Here is a 7,368-nt window from a genome sequence, read left to right as displayed (position 1 = left end):
CAAGGAAAGGATAACTTTCATCCTTGATTTGTTCCTAACTACGTCAAATTCACTAAAGGTTTTACTCACTTTATTAAGAATGGGACCCCTTTCATTTGGGATGAAGTTTCTCGGAAATCCTTTGATGCTTTGAAAGACACGCTTATCAGTGATCCTTTATAACATTCTGCTAATTATTGACACGATTATTTCCTATACTTAGCTACAACTGACAATAATGTTTCTATGGTGTTGGTTCAGAATGATGACGATGGAAACAAACACATGGTTTATTATTTACGTCGAAATATCCTTGACACTGAATTGCGATATTTCCATGTCGAGAAGCTTGCCTTGGCAGGAGTCCATGTTGTCCAAAGATTTCATCATTATATCCTTTTACGGAAAGCCACGTGATTTCCAATTGCAACCCCATGACCTATATATTGACTCATCAATTATTGTGGGGAAAATACTCCAAATGGATTTTTATCCTCCATTAGTTTGATTTGGAGTTTACTTCCGCCAAATCAAAGAAATCACTTGTCTTTGTTGATTTGATATGTTCCCTTTTGTCTGTAAGTACTTCTACTACTTTTACTGAGCAGATTCTTGATGAAACTCTATTTCTCATCAACACTCTTGATTCGTGGTATGGACATATTATCATTTATCTTCAAACCCAAACCTTCTGATCTGAGTTGTCTCGATCAGACCGACAGCACATTTGACATCAATCCCAACCCTATTATATTCTCGGTGATACATTGTACCGAGTTGGTGTGGATTTTGTTCTTCACAGATGTCTAACACTTGACGAGGCTGAACGGGTCTTGAATGACTTCCACTCTGGCACCTGTGGTGGTCATATGTCCGGCTATGACACTGCTCAGAAAATCCTTCACGCCGGTTATTTTTGGCCTTCCATCTTTGAATATTGTATTATGACTATTTAGAAATGCCATGAATGTCATTTTTTAATCACAAGCAGCACACCCTGCCAGCACCCTTACACCTAGTAGCTACCATTGAACCATTTGCTAAATGGGGCATAGACTTCATGACATGTAACCCTTGCTTAGCTGGGGGGCATGGCTCTATTAGCATTTTCGTCAAATACTTCACTAAATGGGCCGAGGTGATGCCCACATATAATGGTGATGGTGTCATTGCTACTCAGTTCCTCTTCAACCACATCGTAGCACTTTTTGGTGTTCCGCACGCCATTGTAACTCAACATGGATCGAAGCTATTAATAAATCCTTTTTACTAACCACAAGATAATGGCCAAGTCGAAGCTATTAATAAATCTTTTTTACTCTCCTTCAGCATACCATTGGGAAGCATAAAAAAGACTAGAATTTGATGTTATTCTCATCTCTCTTAGCCTATAGAACTTTCACTAAGACAACCATTGGATTCACTCAATTCCAGTTGGTTTATGGCGTAGAGACAACTCTCAGATTGAATGTGAGATCCCTTTGCTCAAATTACCTATCAAACTTCTTCCTAATACCTCACCTAAAGAGGATCAGTTAATCTACCTTGAGATACTTGATGAGACTTGTCACATAGCTATGAATATAATTGAAGCCAAAAAGAATTGTGTCAAAGCTCATTTTGATCAAACTATTTCTCCTTGCAGTTTTTCTGAATGCAACCTGGTCCTCCTTTATGATCAGGCTAACAATAAGTTAGGCACTAGAAAGTTCGAATCTATGTTGCTAGGGCCATATATCATCAAACATGTCTTGCAGAAAGGTGCCTATGAGCTAGTTGCTTAAGAAGGAAATGTGTTGTCACAACTATATTTGAAAAAGTATTATGCGTGAAATTCGCGTAATGAATTTTGGTACATTATTATGTGAATTCATTAGTGTGCACTTTTTTATTTTTGGTGTCTTTGTTTCCTTCGCAGACGTGTGTTTCTCTCCTTACCTTATGTTCCACCCAGTTTGCAGATGTTTTCAAGTCATTATCTCAGTTTTGTTGATGGTGCTTGTCGCAACACACATAATTTGTCTTCCGCAACTTGGGCACTCTTTGCCCCTGATGACGATTTGATTGACTTACAAGGTATGTGCCTCAGTCGAACAACTAACAATATTGTTGAACACAGTGAAGTCATTGAACTATTGTCAGAAGTTGCTGCTCTTGGCATTAGAGAATTAGTTTTCATGTTAGATTCACAACTTGTTGTGTTACAATTAAACAATCATTATTTGGTAAGAAATCCACAGATATTTCATATGTATCTACGTGTTTGATTACTGGAAAGGAATTTTGATTTTATCACATCATCATGATACATGGACACATAAGTAGAAAATAAAACATGCATAAGTGTGTGTGTATATATATCATGTTTGTTAGAGTGTTTACATGAAAATCTCAAAAAATAAAGTGTTCTGAGACATTTGGCTTTCAAATCCTACAAAATATGTAAAAGTAACTAGAAAGGTTATCATCTCACACAATGCTCATGGTAGCATGAGACTACTCTTATCACTCGGCCTAGTAGCCGACACAGTCTTGCTCATACTCCTATGGTGTGCCTCTGCCATCGCAGTGGCACCTCATCGATGGTAGCATACACTAGTATCCCCCAGGTATTCACGCACAGGTTGTGCTCCAACTCTACCAAGGGGTCTACCCCTTCCTCATAGTCAGCACCTACTCTCTGATGGGCTGCTCAACATGCTATTGGAGACATGCTAGGCAGTCTTTCCAGTCCAACATCTGTACATGTAACACAAGTTACATCTCAGTTACACTTTTACAAAAAATTCATAAAACTTGAAAAAATCAAAAAACAAGTTTTATCGTCGTCAGTCCATTGTTCTCCCGGTGAAAAAGTTAGATCTGGATCTCATCTAAAATCTGTGTCAACACAAGCGTAATCATCCACAACAAGTATTTGGTGACATAGCCAACCAATTTTTTTTTGAGGGAAATGCATTTGTTGGCGCCCTCCTCCTCGGGGCATGAGCTGAATCCACCTCACTAGCCTCGGATCTTTGGGGAGAGGATCTGGTACCTCTGTAAACTGGTTCCAAAAAAGGTGAACCCACTCTAGGAAGAAAGTAACTAGTATTGAACCAAAACCAAATTGTTTCAGGTTCCCTCATTTCCCTTTGGTTAGTTGTCTCTTCATATTATCCAGTAGTCCTCGACACTAGTTGAAGACGGTGGGAATTAGACAATCTACTACATACCAGAATTGTTACTGGGAGGCTTCATGGAGAGTTTGTGTGCCATAGATGTGAACTATGGTGACCAAGGTAGTTCTAAAAGGAAGGTTAGTGAGTTTTTCTATCTTTTCTTTCCCACCCATGGTCATCTATGAACCTAGGAAATGTCTCCTAACTAGACTGCTAGTAATTTCACCCACTGGGCGAGATCCAAAGAGTTAGACTCTCTTTCCCCTCCCAGACAATTCGATGATGAAATAAAAATCTGTTTCTTCCAGCACTAGCTCTTGTTCTTTAATGATGGAGAACTCTTGACCAAAATCCCATAAGCTCATCAAATATATCAGCAACTCCATCTGAGCTCTCAATCCTGTGGTCCTCAAGAACTTCAACAACCCATAATTTTTCAAGGCATTGATGCATTTTGGATCCTGGGCTACTTGGTGGTCTTTGGCCTCATGGCCTCTTTCTTTCCATTCTACAACCATGATCTCCTGCAAAACGTCATTTAACACAACTTAGAAACTTTTTCATGGATCAAAACTCAAGAATTTTTCCTTTCGAGAGGGTTTTTTCTTCAAAAAATTCCTCGTCGGCACCATCACACCTACTTTTTTATTAACAAAGTGATGTCATTGTGTGGGCCTTTTGGCTTGAGAGTGATCATCATAGGTCTGATGACCAAACCCACGATGATCACCAGCGATTTAAAATTTTAAAATCCCTCCTTTTAGCATGCAAAATTCCATTAAAAATGCATAAAAGTATGATGAATTGCAAGAGCAAGGATAGATCTCTTATCTGCTACAAATGGTTCATGAAATGATGCCCTGGATCTCCCGCACTGGTCACCTAAAAATTGAGCAAATTAGGGCACAAATGCACTCTCAAAACTTACTTGGGTGAAATGGTAAAAATATTTTTACTTTTGGTCTATTTATAAGTTTTGAAGTCATTTTTTGTCAATATTTTATTAATATTTTAATATTTTTTCTCGATATCAGTGATGGGTGAATCTCTTTGTGTAGTTACAAGTACTTTTGATGGACAGTGATAATTTTTTATTGATTCACATGAATTATTGTTTTATCTCTTTTTCGGACTTGTTAAAAATAAACGAAAAAGGAACCCCCCAAGAGTCATCTTCAATCCCTTTTCTAACTCTCTAAACATGAGAAGATCATCGAGGACTTGTAATTTTGAACTCATTAAATTAAATGAATTGACATTGTCTCAATATAATTTTACCCCTTTTTCAGGCTAAGATTGACTATTGACGAAAAAGGTACACCTTGGTCGACATGGTCAAGAGGTTCTCTCGAATATTTTTTTCTACCTTTTCGAGTTCGAGAGACAAATTACGAAAAGGGACATGATGGAGTTTTCCTTTTCATCTCTTTTCCAAACTCTCTAAATGTGAAAAAGACACCAAGTTATTCTTACGTTAGACTCGTTAAAATTTTACGACGAAAGACTTGTCACCATGATGAGATCAATTTTCACCTTCCTAAGACTTGTCAAACTTAAGAGGATGGATTCATTCAAAGAATGAACTTACATGACAAGCATATTCTATCCCCTTCAAGCTCACGATAAAAATAATTGGGGTACTCACTAGAACTAGCGGGGAAAAATGTAAATGAAACAAGCTTTGTATAGGTAGCATGTTGCTCTTGAACATGAAACTCTTCTACTTTTGCGTCAGGTTTGGGATATCCTCACTCAGTCACTTGTCCTCCTAGGTTTGGGTGATCCATTTTTTCCTCTCATTTGACTATTATAGTTTGTCATCATGACCTCTAGTCCTATGTTGAGCCAAATGTTGCCACACTCTGGAGTCATGTCGCTAGCGTTCAAGAGAAGTCCTCTCTGTAGTAATTCACCTATACATAGGCTAACATGTTGTTACAACCTTGGATCTTATTCATTTTATTCCACTTTATTACTTGTTTCGTGTTGATGATGGGGGACTCATCATTTCCCTCCTTCGACGGGTAACTTCTTGTTGACTTTAGCTCATTATCCAAGAAGATGACTTGGACACTCCCTTTCAGTACCTTAGAGCTTGCATGTCTTAATGACAAGTTCTTCGCATCCAATGATATGTCTTCATCATTGGCCTTCAATTAGATGATTCCATGAGTTTTCGACTTCAGTTCCATTATCACATTCACATATTGTATTGTCGTACCTTGAGAGCTATTGTCATTATTGGTGGTTTCTCTCGTACTTGTTAACAGTCCACATCATTGGCCACTAATCAGGTGGTTTTCTAGCATGTTTGACTTCAACAAATTCATTCGGATGTTAGAATTCGTACTTTGATCAACTCAAGATGGAGCGCAAGACCCTAAGTCTCGTCTGATATGACTAAGGCTGAGTGGAGTTATATGTTATTCATGATTGTACACATGTTTCTACTATATGGATGGCTGTGACCATACTATGGGACTTTACATTTATGATGATCCTTCTATATCAGATGGTTGCAACCATACCTTGGATCATAGATTCATAGATGATCGTTCTCATTTGGATAGATGTTCCCATACCATGGATCCTTTCATATAGTCCTTATCATTGGATGGTTGCATCCATACAGTGGATTCATATTTTGATATCAAATATGTATATGTATATGCATCCTTGATTTACAATCTCTTGATAGTGTTTGTCCTCATCCTTGCAAAATCTCGTAAAGCATCTTAGCCATCACTCCTTGTTCTACCTTCATGCTTTAGGGGGCATTTGTTACACAGTATTTTGTAACACCTCCTCCACTTCCTCGTGACATACTATGAAGTGCCTGAAATATGACCATCATGCAGTGTACTCATTGATATGTGCAACTCAGATCCTCCTTGGGACATTGATTGGAAAATTCCTTGAGCTTCCCCTAAAGGAATTAGCTCTTAAACCCTAATTTGAGGATCATCGTCCTTATGAGACTAAAAAAACGATGACCGCATGTTACATTGTACTTGACCCATGATGGCACCTCTCTATTCACTTGTATACACGTAATGATCCCAAATGGGAAATTTTCCCAAAGAGGATGAGAAGCTTCGTGATATAGAAGCTTCCAAAGCGGAGAGCTGGAGGTTGTTTGGCATAGATGAGGTCACATTCTCCCAACTTGGCCTCTTGGTCTTATCCCTATGACCTACCTCCTTGAGACAAGGATGTAATCCTATCTTTGGAGAGATTCTAACTCCCTTTCCCAACCTATATATTCATCCTCTCCCATTCCCAAATGGTTTTTCTATGCCTTTTTCCACCCTTATTCTAAGATTGTGCCTATATGCTACTCATTTGGCTTGGAGAAGGAGTACTTAGAGAGCTTAGCTTCAAATTGGATATTCATTTCAAGGAGAGCCTATCAACATGAATGCTTGGTTGTATGCTTCCCCTTATTTTCAATTAATAGACAACTGCTGGTTCATTTTCCATTGATGTGTATGCTCATGTATCATCTATCTTAACATTCCTTGATTAGTTAAGTAGGTTTATTTTGAATATGCTATTTGTATATTCATGCCTTTTTGTGTCTTGATCTCTTGTGTCAGTGCATAAACACTGAGAGCAACGAGGAAGAGCCCATGACACAAGTGATTCAAGGTCTTCCACAAAGGAGATCGAGATAGCATCAGAATGAGGTAGACCATCTTCTTTGTTTCTCTTTTCAATTGCAACTTAGGAAAGTGTCTGGTAGATTTTCCCTTAGGTTGCTAGACCCACTCATTGGGCTAGAGGGATCATCTATGTCCATAGAGAGGATTTAACTAGACAATAATATAAACTTAGTTTATCAACAGAAATAATGATATAATGTCAATAAGGTTACAAAAATCCCTCTAATCATGAACTTCCTAGTCAGACCTAAAGAATGTGTAGTTACTAATTTATTTTCACCAAATCATGAATGCACATAAGGCTCCTAAGGTCTACATAAGTTGGCATAAAATGCATTGTTAAGGCAATTCTTTTGACATTACCAGTTCAAATATCGACTAGCCCTGTGTGTAGTGTGTGGGGATATATGGGGTTGTATGGAGGTTATAGTGGTAATAAAAAAATCAACTTCATATCATGTGAGTATGAGCCTACCCTAGTGATTGATTCTACTAAAATATATAAATAAATAATTCATATATATGAGATAATATAGTATCACTTAGGTTTATCAATTCCCAACAAA

This window comes from Pinus tabuliformis, chromosome 9, assembly GCF_031772625.1.
Source record: "Pinus tabuliformis cultivar Carrire ecotype Pingquan chromosome 9, CPIR1, whole genome shotgun sequence".
NCBI classification, from domain to species: domain Eukaryota; kingdom Viridiplantae; phylum Streptophyta; class Pinopsida; order Pinales; family Pinaceae; genus Pinus; species Pinus tabuliformis.
The sequence above is the reverse complement of the archived record's forward strand: the minus strand, read 5'-3'. Positions refer to the sequence as shown.